This window comes from Anolis sagrei, chromosome 2 (genome assembly GCF_037176765.1).
Source record: "Anolis sagrei isolate rAnoSag1 chromosome 2, rAnoSag1.mat, whole genome shotgun sequence".
Lineage (NCBI taxonomy): Eukaryota > Metazoa > Chordata > Lepidosauria > Squamata > Dactyloidae > Anolis > Anolis sagrei.
In genome coordinates, this window is record NC_090022.1 from 1193927 (window position 1) to 1206928 (window position 13002).

The 13002-nt window shown below is 49.2% G+C and overlaps 1 protein-coding gene across 1 annotated transcript in view; it reads right to left on the reverse strand.

Moving 5' to 3' along the window:
• Nucleotides 1-13002, reverse strand: part of LOC132765349 (bromodomain-containing protein 2) — a 463888-nt gene that overhangs the window by 119461 nt on the left and 331425 nt on the right. The gene's annotated exons all lie outside the window — the stretch shown is intronic.

Genomic DNA, 13002 nt, shown 5'->3' on the forward strand with positions numbered 1-13002 from the left:
TCCAGACGCATTCTCTCCTGACGTTTCACCTGCATAGAATCCTAGAGTTGGAAGAGACCTCGTGGGCCATCCAGTCCAATCCCATCCTACCAAGAAACCAGAAAATTGCATTCAAAACACCCTGTGGCAGGCATCCTCAGATGTTGGGAGGTCTGTTGGAAACTAGGATAATGGGGTTTATAGATCTGTAGACATTCCAGGGTGGGAGAAAGAACTCTTGTCTGTTGGACTCTTGTCTGTTGGAGGTAGATGTGAATGTTTCAGTTGGCCACCTTGATTAGCATTTGATGGCCTGACAGTTTTTAGGTGTGGCTTGCTCCAACAGACCTGCCTCCAACAGATAAGAGTTCTTTCTCCCACCCTGGACTTTCCACAGATATGTAAGCCTCCCTTGTCTAGTTTCCAACAGACCTCACAACATCTGAGGATGCCTGCCAGAAATGCAGGCGAAACGTCAGGAGAGAATACCCGCCTTATTTAGCAAATCTAGAATGGTGGAGGCGCCTTCTATGAAGGCTCTGAAACCGAGGCTGGGTGGCCATCTGTCAGGGGTGCTTTGGATGCGATTTTCCTGCTTCTTGGCAGAAAGGGGTTGGACTGGATGGCCCACGAGGTCTCTTCCAACTCTAGGATTCTATTCTAGGATTCTAGGATTTTATGGAGGCTTTGAAACAGAGGCTGGATGGCCATCTGTTGGGGGTGCTTTGAATGCAATTTTCCTGCTTCTTGGCAGAATGGGGTTGGATGATGGTCCACCAGGTCTCTTCCAACTCTAGGATTCTATGAATTCTTCTGGAACCTGGCCAGGCAGCCCAGAAAACTTACAACAACCCAATGTGAGGCAAGACAGAAGGGCTGAAAGAGTTAGTGGTCCCAAAATGATGGGTGTTATGGATACGTGTCTTGCTCCTTCATATATGAAATGTGGAAAGAGGACTGTGATCCAAGATGGCTCTTTCCAACCTTGAGGGTCAACAACAGAGCAGAGGCGGGCGAAGAGTGGTCAGTGGGCCATAGCTTTCCTTCAGGATATCAGGGGGTGGGTTGTCCCCTGGGGAGACCATGTACAGGCTGCAGAGACATCAGGACCTTTCTGGCTGGGCATCCAAGACTTCTCCAGCCCAAGTTGAAGGGTCTCCAATGCCACCTGCTTTGACTCCTTCTTTGCACCTGGCCTTCAAGGAAGGGGCTCCATGGGTCCAGGGAAAGGAGAAGAAGGAAGGCTTAAGGACAAGGGAATTTAGCCATGTTCTGTAGAGGCTGGATGTTGTGTTGACTGGCAGGAGAAGCAGTGTAATTGAGAGTATTGTCGAAGGCTTTCATGGTTGGAATCACTGGGTTGTTGTAGGTTTTTTTCGGGCTATATAGCCATGTTCTAGAGGCATTCTTCCCTGACGTTTCGCCTGCATCTATGGCAAGCATCCTCACTACCTCTGAGGATGCTTGCCATAGATGCAGGCGAAACATCAGGAGAGAATGCCTCTAGAACATGACCATATAGCCCAAAGAAACCTACAACAACCCAATGGAATTGAGAGCTGAAGGTGGGAAGTTGACTAGGAGGACACCATCTCCATACTCCCACCCAGGGACAGCAAGGGGTGTGGGGGAGAAGCCACCCCTTGCCTCCTTTTCCCTGCTAGAACTGGCCCTAAAGTCCCCAGGCCCTGTCTTATCTTGGATGCTAGTTGGGACAAGTCCTGGATAGTGCATGGATGGGGAGCACCAGGCAATGCCAGGTGTTGTAAACAATGAGACTTGCAAAAACCCCTCTGAGGATTCATGGAAAAACATTGGGAATTTGTGGGGGCTCCATTAGTTGACAAGCAACTTGAAAGCCCATAGAGACAAACAAGGGGCCCAGAACCATCCCTGGATTCTTCCTCTTCTGGCAGAGGTTGACATTCATCTCCGAGCTCCATCACATGATGCAGCAGATCATTCTGAGACCTTTTTGCAGAACATGCTCAACCACAAAGAGCAGACCTCCTCCTGGGTGCTGTGTGGGTTGTGTTTCGAGGCATCACAGAAGAGGAGGAGGAGGAAGGGCAGGTGTTCTGTCGCACGCTGGGCCTGTAACAGCTGTCTTTTGTATAGGACGTATACTTTAAGCCCAGCGGGAAGCCAGTGGGCCTCAAAGAGGGGTTCTCAGGATTTTTCTGAAGTGATGGGTCTTTAGAGTCTTTAATGATACAACAAAGTCTTTAGAATGGAACAAATATCAAAACTTCAATGGTTCAAACAACACTTCAAGGCTTTCTTAGTCTAGTCCTCAATGGACTGGCATCTGACTTTGATTATCTGAACTTTCTCTGTAGGAAAAAAACCCTATTTAACCACTCCCAGGCTGTTTACTATCTATTTCTCATCGGTGTGGGTCCTACTACCGATTCCAAATGCGTCTGGGTATCGAGTAGACCTATCAGCCGAGGCTTGTAGATATTTCAGATGGAGTTCCGTGGATCTGTAGTGCTATCCTCCCTCTGAGAATTCTTTGAGAACTTCAGGGCTGTTTTCCCTCTGATGCTGTGAGGCTGTGAGCTCTCAGCCAGAGCCTTGGGACCTTTTCCCTGGAATTTCTGTTTCTGTTTCCCTGGATGTTCTTGAGAAAATAAGCTTTTCTACAGGACGAACTGGTCTACGTCCTATGGTTTAGCTTCCTTATGAGAGATTGCCCCCCAAAATGGCTCCTTTCCCTCCCAGAGCCCAGAACAAGGGACAGAACCAAAGCTTAATTATGATGGACAGGAGGCCTGCCCTATGACTGCAAACAGATAACAAAAAGAAAATAAAGTTGGAGCTCCTAGTACAGCCGTACCAGCACAGCAGGAGAAGCCTCTCTTCCAGCACAGAAGGGGCAGCATTCCTGAGAAACTTGGGGAGGGGGCCCATGGGGGGGGGGGATAGACACTCTATACACCCATTCAGCCTCCCCCCCCTATCCATCTCCCAAGATGGCACTCACCTCCAGAGAGCTCTGTGACCCCTGCCAGCAACAGGTCTGAACAAAGCTTGGCACACAAACCTAACGTGGTCAATGGAAAATATTGGAGGGGTCTGGAGGAAAATAACCAAGGATGTTGGGAGCTGTAGTTCACCCACGATCAAATACGAAGTCCTAGGGAGGAGGGAGCAGGCTTCCTTTCTGCTTCCCTGGAGACAAGGATGCAATGGAACAATGGCTTTAAACTTCAAGAAAGGAGATTCCATCTGAACATGAGGAAGAACTTCCTGACTGTAAGGAGAGCTGTTCACCTGTGGAACTCTCTGCCCTGGAGCGAGTGTGGTTGAGGCTCCTTCTTTGGAGGCTTTGAAACAGATGCTGGATGGCCATCTGTTGGGTGTGCTTTGAATGCGATTTTCCTGCTTCTTGGCAGAATGGGGTTGGAGCCTATCAAGGCCGTGTCAGGGCAACCAGTCGATTATATTACATTTCTAACAGAACAAAACAAACAAACAGACAAAATACAAAATGTGTGAATTTGGTAGTGGATTAAATGTCCTTTGAGCAGTATCTGTCCCCTTGGAGTGCCTCTGGTGTTGCCGCAAGAAGGTCCACCCTTGTGCATCATGTGGCAGGGCTCAGGTTGCATTGCAGCAGGTGGTCAGTGGTTTGCTCTTCTCCACACTTGCATGTCATGGACTCCACTTTGTGGCCCCATTTCTTAAGATTGGCTCTGCATCTCGTGGTGCCAGAGCGCAGTCTGTTCAGCGCCTTCCAAGTCGCCCACTCCTCTGTGTGCCCAGGGGGGAGTCTCTCATCTGGTATCACCCACGGATTTAAGTTCTGGGTTTGGGCCTGCCACTTTTGGACTCTTGCTTGCTGAGGTGTTCCAGCTAGTGTCTCTGACGATCTTAGAAAACTATTTCCAGATTTAAGTCGTTGACGTGCTGGCTGAAACCCAAACAGGGGATGGGCTGGAGATGTCTCTGCCTTGGTCCTTTCACTATTGGCTGCAACTTCCCGGCAGATGTCAGGTGGTGCAATACCAGCTAAGCAATGTAATTTCTCCAGTGGTGTAGGGCGCAGACACCCCGTGATAATGCGGCATGTCTCATTCAGAGCCACATCCACTGTTTTAGCGTGGTGAGATGTGTTCCACACTGGGCATGCGTACTCAGCAGCAGAGTAGCACAGCACAAGGGCAGATGTCTTCACTGTGTCTGGTTGTGATCCCCAGGTTGTGCCATCGATGCAGGCAAAACGTCAGGAGAGAGTGCCTCTAAAACATGGCCATATAGCCGAAAGAAACTACAACAACACCACCTTGTTTCTCTAAACATGAGGCAAATCAGGGAGGTCGCCCTCCTCTTCCTCCCAGTAGGAAAAGGCCCGAGAGACGCGGGGGGGGGGGGGTCCCGGAGAAGCCCCCCTCCTGCTGTCCAGAGATGGAGACTGAGATGCAACCCAAGTGCAAGTACTACCGCCGCGCCGCTTTCTCTGCCCGGCAACCGATGACGAGGACCAGGCCGGCGCCCGCGATTGGATCACCGCGAGGGGAATTCCCGGGCCAATCAGGCGGCGGTCCGCTTCCTGATAAAGAAGAGCACGCCCCTCCTGCTCTTCCCCTCTCCCCCCCCCCGCCAGGAGCCTTCAGGGGAGGGCCAGTGAGGCACAGTCGGAGCCTCCACAACAGATGGCCAGCCGGCCTTTGCTGAAAGCCTCCGGAGAAGGAAGGCGACTCCCTGGGACTCCCATGCAGAAGGACATTTGTTCGTTTACTTATTTGAAAGTTTTGTATCCCGGCCTTCTCACCTCTCTTGAGGGACTCAGACCGGTTCCCAACCATAAAATCACATACAGTCAGTAAAACATCATAATACATATTACAGTCAAACATTAAAACAGCAATTACAATCCATAACTATAATGGTCAGTCGTCACACTAAAATCATTGCTCATCATCCTCCATCCATATCTCAGGGTGTTGGCTCACTCATCAAATGCCTGTCTCCATAACCACATATTCACCTGTTTCCTGAATGTCAGGATAGAAGGGGCGGTTCTGATCTCCAGTGGGAGAGAGTTCCAGAGTCGAGGGGCCACCACCAAGAAGGCCCTGTCCCAGGCCCGTAGCCAGGATTTCGTTTCGGGGGGGGGGCTGAATTTTTTTTCAGGGGGGGGGGTTCGGGGGGGGCTGAGTTTCGGGGGGGGGCTGAGTCTGAGTGAAAGAGGGTCTAGCCTAGCAAACCTTTTGAATCATTACCCCAATACCCCCATGAATATGGGATATATTGAGTATGGTGATCAGTTCATGATATGAATAAACATAACAGTTTAAATAATGCACCAATAAGGCCTTTTCGCGAAACACCATGAAAATTTCGGGGGGGGGGGGCTGAAGCCCCCCGAGCCCCCCCCCCCCCCGGCTACATGCCTGCCCTGTCCCTTGACCCCACCAGACGCACTTGCGAGGCCGGTGGGACCGAGAGCAGGGCCTCTCCAGACGATCTTAGTAATCTTGATGGTTCATAAGGGAGAATACGTTCGGAGAGGTAAACAGGACCGGAGTCGTTTAGGGCTTTATAGGTGAACACCAGCACTTTGAATTGTGCTCGGAAGCTAACTGGCAGCCAGTGGAGCTGGCGTAACAGCGGAGTGGTGTGCTCCCTGTACCCAGCACCCATTCATAGTCTGGCTGCCGAGCGTTGGACTAGTTGGAGCTTCTGGGCAGTCTTCAGAGGCAACCCCACGTGAGCATTGCAGTAGTCTAAATGGGATGTCACCAAAGTGTGGACCACCGTGGCCAAGTCAGACATCCCAAGATACGGGCGCAGCTGGCACACAAGTTTTAATTGTGCAAAAGCTCCCCTGACCACCGCCGAAACCTGGGGTTCCAGGCTCAGCGATGAATCCAGGATCACTCCCAAACTCCAAACCTGTGTCTTCAGGGGGAGTGCGACCCCGTCCAACACAGGCTGTAACCCTATGCAGGCCTGTAGCGAGGGGGCAGTTTTAGGGGTTCAAACCCCACCCGAAATGTTTCAGATTTAAAAAAAAAACCTGGTTTACTCATGAATTTTAACTGGTTAACCAAATCCCCATGCTGCTAAGTCTATGAGATGCAAAAAATTAAGAGTCCCTCCAGAACTGTAAGACTATCTCAAGCAAATATTGACAATTTATTCACACTGTCATTACTTGCAGCAATAGCCGATGTAGCGAAGCAACCAAGTTGGGGGGGGGGGGGTTGAATGCTCTCATTAAGGAGGCCAGACTTGGTGGAGGTGGTTGACAAGGGTGGAGCTGCAGGCTATTGAAGGTTGCTCTGCCCCCTGCTGTGCTCTTTGCTTCAGCGTGAGCTAGGAGGCAGGTTTCAAACCCCCCCCTGAAATTTTCAACCCTCCCCGAAATTTTCAACCCCCCCCCCCCCGAAAGTGTCAACCCTCCCCAAAAAAATTTTCTGGCTACAGCCCTGACCCTATGCCCTGTTTGGCCTTTCGACTGACCAGGAGTGCCTCTGTCTTGTCTGGATTCAGTGTCAAGCTGCTCTTCCCACCTGGAAGTTCTCCCCAGTGTTGAGGAGGGGTCTCTTGTCCTGCCATTGTGCCTGGAGCAGCAGAAGACAGGCCTGGACCCCTTTTCCTCCATTATAACAACAACAACAACAACAACAACAACAACAACAACAACAACACTTTATTGATACCCTGCCACCATCTCCCCAAGGGACTCGGAGCGGCTTAAATGAGGCCAAGTCAAACAACAAGCAGTAATACAATACTAGCAATAAACAAAAGAAACAATACAATTAATATAACTCACAAGTACACAATAAAGACAAGAATTATAAAAACCTACAGCTGGGCCAAATGTAATAGTTAAAACTTTAAAAATAAATGCTGGGCATGAACAGCCGTGGGACTTCCTCCCCAATGCTAAGCCCTGGCCTTTTGCAGAACATGCTCAACCACACCTTCAGCCTCCACACCTCTGGCCCTTGACTGGCCTTTCCCTGGGCCCCTCCCATCCTGCCCATCTCCTCCTTGCCCTGCTTCTCCCAGGACTGGACACAGCAGGCAAGGGGATTATTCCTGACCCAGCCGAAGAGGAGGGAGAGTGGGGCGAGGACTTCCCTCCTCCTAGGGTCCTCAGGATGCAGCCTGGAATCGCATTAGCCTTTTTCGCTGCCCCATCACACCCTTGGCTCATGTCTCTCTTGTGGTCTCCCACGTGGGGCCTTTGAACCCATGGCTTAGTGGAATCTGAAATCACAACAGAATTGTCCCCCTTTTGCATGTGGGGCCGTGTCAGGATCCTGCCAGGTTTCTTTATGGTTCTGCCCTGTGTCTTTATTGCTCTGTATAACCACATTGGACCATAGGAAAGACTGAGCGAAGGAAGAGAGGCGCTTTTGAGCTGTGGTGTTGGAGGAAAGTTCTGAGAGTGCCTTGGACCGCGAGAAGATCCAACCAGTCCATCCTCCAGGAAATCAAACCTGACTGATCATTGGAGGGAAGGATATTAGAGGCCAAGATGAAGTCCTTTGGTCACATCATGAGGAGACAGGAAAGCTTAGAGGAGAGAATGATGCTGGGAAAATGGAAGGAAAAAGGAAGTGTTCTGCCGCGCGCTGGGCCTGTAAAGAATTTCCTTTAGAACAGGACGTGCAACCTTTGCCCAGCAGGAAGCCAGGGGGCCCAAAGAGAAGTTCTCAGAGGTTTTCCACCAAAAATTATCTTTAAATAGCTTGTGAAGTATAACAACGTTCTTTATTAATGAACAATCAAACAGAAACTTCTCTCGTCTTCAATAAAGCTAAACCAATGCTTCCAAGCTTTATGCAACTGGTGACTTCCTAATCTTGCCCTCGAAGGACAGGCAACTGTCTTCAATTACTTCTTCTTTCCTTTAAAGGAAAATCCCCTTTTTAACTTCTTCCAGGTTGACTGTAATCTAACCTGTATTGATGTGGGCTCCGCTACCGGGTCGAACTGTGTCTTGAAGCACCGAGTGGACCTACCAGTAAAGGTTTAGATATTCTCCAGCTGGAGTTCTTTGGTCTTTGGACAGGAGCAGAATTCAAAATGATCTTGACAAATTAGAGGGATGGGCCAAAACTAACAAAATGAAATTCAACAGTGACAAATGCAAGATACTCCACTTTGGCAGGAAAAATGAAATGCAAAGATACAAAATGGGGGACAATGCCTGGCTCGAGAGCAGTACGTGTGAAAAAGATCTTGGAGTCCTCGTGGACAACAAGTTAAACATGAGCCAGGAATGTGATGTGGCAGCAAAAAAGCCAATGGGATTTTGGCCTGCATCAATAGGAGCATAGTGTCTAGATCTAGGGAAGTCATGCTCCCCATGCTCTATTCTGCTTTGGTTAGACCACACCTGGAATATTGTGTCCAATTCTGGGCATCACAATTCAAGAGAGATATTGACAAGCTGGAATGTGTCCAGAGGAGGGCGACTAAAATGATCAAGGGTCTGGAGAACAATCCCTATGAGGAGCGGCTTAAGGAGCTGGGCATGTTTAACCTAAAGAAGAGAAGGCTGAGAGGAGATATGATAGCCGTGTATAAATATGGGAGAGGAAGCCACAGGGAGGAGGGAGCAAGCTTGTTTTCGGCTTCTTTGGAGACTAGGACGCAGAACAATGGCCTCAAACTACAAGAGAGGAGATTCCATCTGAACATGAGGCAGAACTTCCTGACTGTGAGAGCCATTCAGCAGTGGAACTCTCTGCCCTGGAGGGAGTGTGGTGGAGGCTCCTTCTTTGGAAGCTTTTAAACAGAGGCTGGATGTCCATCTGTCAGGGGTGATTTGAATGCAATATTCCTGCTTCTTGGCAGAATGGGATTGGACTGGATGATGGCCCATGAGGTCTCTTCCAACTCTTTGATTCTATGATTCTATGAAAGGACACAATGTATCAGTCTGGAGAGGTTAAAAGTTACAATTCAATCTAATCTTTATTGGGGGTTCGTTACATAGTTTGGGCTGGAAAGCAAAAGGAAGGAATCCATAAGGCTGTAGAGTGTCCCTGGTTGAAGCTGCTGCAGGGGCACATTTCATCAGTTACAGCCACACTGGGCGTCCAAGAACTGTGGAACTTCCTGCAGCTGGTCAGATCAGCTTGAAGGCAGGGGTCTGGGATGCCCTCAACGACAGTTCGTCAAATAGAATCAGATCCAACTCAGTCTGCATATGTCAGTAACTGTAGTCTTTACTGGTCTCAGCATTCCCAGAATAATAGCTGACACTGGCAACAGACTACAGTTACTGATTCTTCTACAGTTACTTATTCTGGGAATGCTTCGTTCCATAGCCAGGATTTCACTAGCTTCCTGAAGGTCAGGAGGGAGGGGGAAGGTCTAATCTCATTGGGGAGAGAGTTCCATAGCCGAGGGGCCACCACGGAAAAGGCCCTGTCTCTTCCCACCAGACGCGATTGCGAAAGTGGTGGGACCGAGAGCAGGGCCTCTCCAGAAGATCTTAACAGCCTTGATGGTTCATAGGAGAGAATACGTTTGGACAGGTAAACTGGGCCAGAGCGGTAGAGGGTTTTGTAGGTTAAGACCAGCACTTTGAATTGTGCTTGGAAGCTAATTAGCAGCCAGTGGAGCTGGTGCAACGGGGAGTTGTGCGCTCCCTGTGCCCCGCTCCTGTCAACAGCCTGGCTGCCGAGCACATGCTTTAGTCTCCTATTGGATTCATAGGTAGGGCCATAAAATCAAATGCTGCATTTTGCTTCAATTTCATATTTATGTCTCAAGAAAGGACCACCTGATGTTTAACGTATATTACATTGTGGCACGGAAGGACATGAGATGGGGAGTCTGTCAGTGTTGTGATGTTTATGCTGCTTGTCAGTTCTGTTGACCACTGGGACATAGTTACTTGTTCCTGTTTTCCTTTACTTCCTCAAAGTGAGCTTACGTTTTGAGAGGGAGAGGGCTCTGGATCTCACAGGCCAGTCTTCCTTTTTCCTTGTCCCATTGGATTCTGGGTCTTGGGCCCTTTCCTCTGCTTCTGCCCTTGCATCCATCTCTGCCATCCTCAAGAGCCCTTATGGCTTTGGGGGCAAATGGGAAGAAAGGGGTTTTGTGGGGGGCTCTATGAGGTGGGAGGAAGTTGGGCTTTGCTCTTAGTCAGCTGCAACTCCTGGGACTGGCTCTCTTTCATTTCCCTTGAAGGTTTGCTGAGCGCAGCTTGAAGCGGCTTGGGGAAGCGAAACCTGAGCCTGACCATGCTTCCTCTCTCCTGCCAGAGATAGGGAGAGGAACACCGCATGTGTGCATTTCGGTGGGAGGGGAAGGGGCAGATTGGGACCTGCAGGGACGAGTGGCTCTTAATGTTGGGTCCTCTATATTTGAGACTTTATCCTAGAATCATAGAATCCTAGAGTTGGAAGAGACCTCCTGGGCCATCCAGTCCAACCCTATTCTGCCAAGAAGCAGGAATATTGCATTCGAATCACCCCTGACAGATGGCCATCCAGCCTCTGTTGAAAAGCTTCCAAAGAAGGAGCCTCCACCACACTCCCTCCGGGGCAGAGAGTTCCACTGCTGAACGGCTCTCCCAGTCAGGAAGTTCTTCCTCGTGTTCAGATGGAATCTCCTCTCTTGTAGTTTGAAGCCATTGTTCTGCGTCCTAGTGATGCCGAGGGCACCCCAGGCCATGCTTTCAAGCTACTCTGACCGGCTGCAGGGAGTTCCGCAGTTCCTGGATGCCCAGTTGGGCCAACACTGATGAAATGTGCCCCAGAAGCAGCCTCAACCAGGGACTCTTTGCAGCTCTCTCCTTTCGCTTCTTTCCCCAGCTCAAACAATGTAACCAAACCCTAAATAAAGAGTAACTGAATTGTAACCTTCACCTCTTCAGAGTGATACTTTGTGTCTTCTTCCCAACTCACTCAACTAAAAAGCATGAATTTACCTTTTCTGGGCCGCGGGAAGCTGCCGGCCCGCCTGGGATGCCTTCCCATCTACCCAAGTTTCCCCCATTGTTCCTCTGTCTTAGCGTAAAAGGAAAACCCGGATTATGGTGATATCGCCAACATCAATGTTTATTGTAATCACTCACGAGACAATAGTAAGGCTTAGCTCTCACGCCTTTTAGGACTTGCCAAACCCCTTAGACATTTCCTGAGTTTCCATAATCCACTCAAGAATGCCAACCAATCACCTTCAAGCCAGGCGGAGGATGAGGAGCGGGAGATTTGAACAACACAACTCCGTTTTTCTATAAAAATGGCCTTTATTTGTACTCATGTATGCTTAGCTTGGCAAATGATTGCTGCTCTGCATCCTTTTCAGCTTTTTTTTTTGTTGTTGTTGTGTCAGGAGCGATTTGAGAAACTGCAAGTCGCTTCTGGTGTGAGAGAATTGGCCGTCTGCAAGGACGTTGCCCAGGGGACACCCGGATGATTTGATGTTTTTATCATCCTTGTGGGAAGCTTCTCTCATGTCCCCGCATGAGGAGCTGGAGCTGAATTGCTAATACATTTCAGCTGAATTGCTAATAAATCATCTCGGCGGCTCTTCCTTCAACTTTGGTGAGATTCTTTCTGGGAACCTAGGGAAAATAAATCATTTTAATTTGGGCTTCTCTTTGCTCACCATCGTAGCAATCCCTATTTGGTGGGGCCGCAGGGTCTCTCCTTCGGGACCAGACCCTTTTAAATTCCCTATTGACTTCACTAGTCTCCAGGGAAGCAGAAAACAAGCTTGCTCCCTCCTCCTCCCTGTGGCTTCCTCTCACATATTTATTATACATGGCTATCATATCTCCTCTCAGCCTTCTCTTCTTCAGGCTAAACATGACCAGCTCCTTAAGCTGCTCCTCATAGGGCTTGTTCTCCAGACCCTTGATCATTTTAGTCACCCTCCTCTGGAAACATTCCAGCTTAGAGTCAATATCTCTCTTGAATTGTGGTGCCCAGAACTGGACACAATATTCCAGGTGTGGTCTATCCAAGGCAGAACAGCATGGGGAGCATGACTTCCCTAGATCTAGACACTATGCTCCTACTGATGCAGGCCACAATCCCATTGGCATCAGCCGAGGCAACCCAGGCGTCCTGCTGGGCATATAGAAACCACGTCCTGGTAATAGACAATTGCTACAGGCCCAGCATGTGACAGCATTGTTGTATTGCATTTTTAACAAACAAACAAACAGACAGACAGACAAAACACAAAGTTTGCAAGCTTGGTAGTTGATTAATGTCCTTTGACCAGTAGCAAACCACTTGGAGTGCCTCTGGTGTTGCTGCAAGGAAGTCTTCCATTGTGCATGTAGTATTTCTAAGTGTCCAGGGTCAATATGGCCTTCTGCCATGTTAGACACACCAGGCTCTGAACCTGCAGCTCCTGTGGAACCTGAAATCACATAGCATCTATTTTACCTGTTAAGGCCACGATCAGTGTCAGCATGACTATGGTTTCTGATTGGCTGAGGATGATCTGACACACCCCTAAGCTTCCATGTAACTGTCTTGTCTGTATTTTTAAAATATTATTCCCGTCTTAGCGTAGGGCTGATACATTTCCCGCTTCCTGTCCTTCTGTCCTCTGCATCTGCCAAGGCAAGACAGCATGCTATGTGTCTGGCCCACAAAGGCCTGTGTCAGGGTACCTTTGTTAGTGGGGTTATGGCTCTGGAGGCCAGGGTTCAAAGCCCTGAATGCCCCTGGGTGGCCTTGGGCAAGTCACACTCTCTCAGCCTCAGAGAGAGGCAAGGCAAACCTCTTTTCAACAAAACTTGCCAAGTAAACCCTGTGATACATTTGTCTCAAGGTGACCATACATTTGAAATGACTCAAAGGCACATATCAACAGCAAAGTGCACCAGATCCTGCCTGATCTTGGAAACTAAGCAGGCTCAGCCCTGGTTAGTTCATGGATGGGAGACTGCCAGTGAATCCCAGGTGTCATCAGCTTTGTTTCAGAGGAAAGAACTGGCTAAACTTCCAGGAGTTTGAGGCTTCAACCCATGGAAGTCTTGAGCATTGCCCATACTGATTGAGAAAGGTGGGAGTATTACTTACC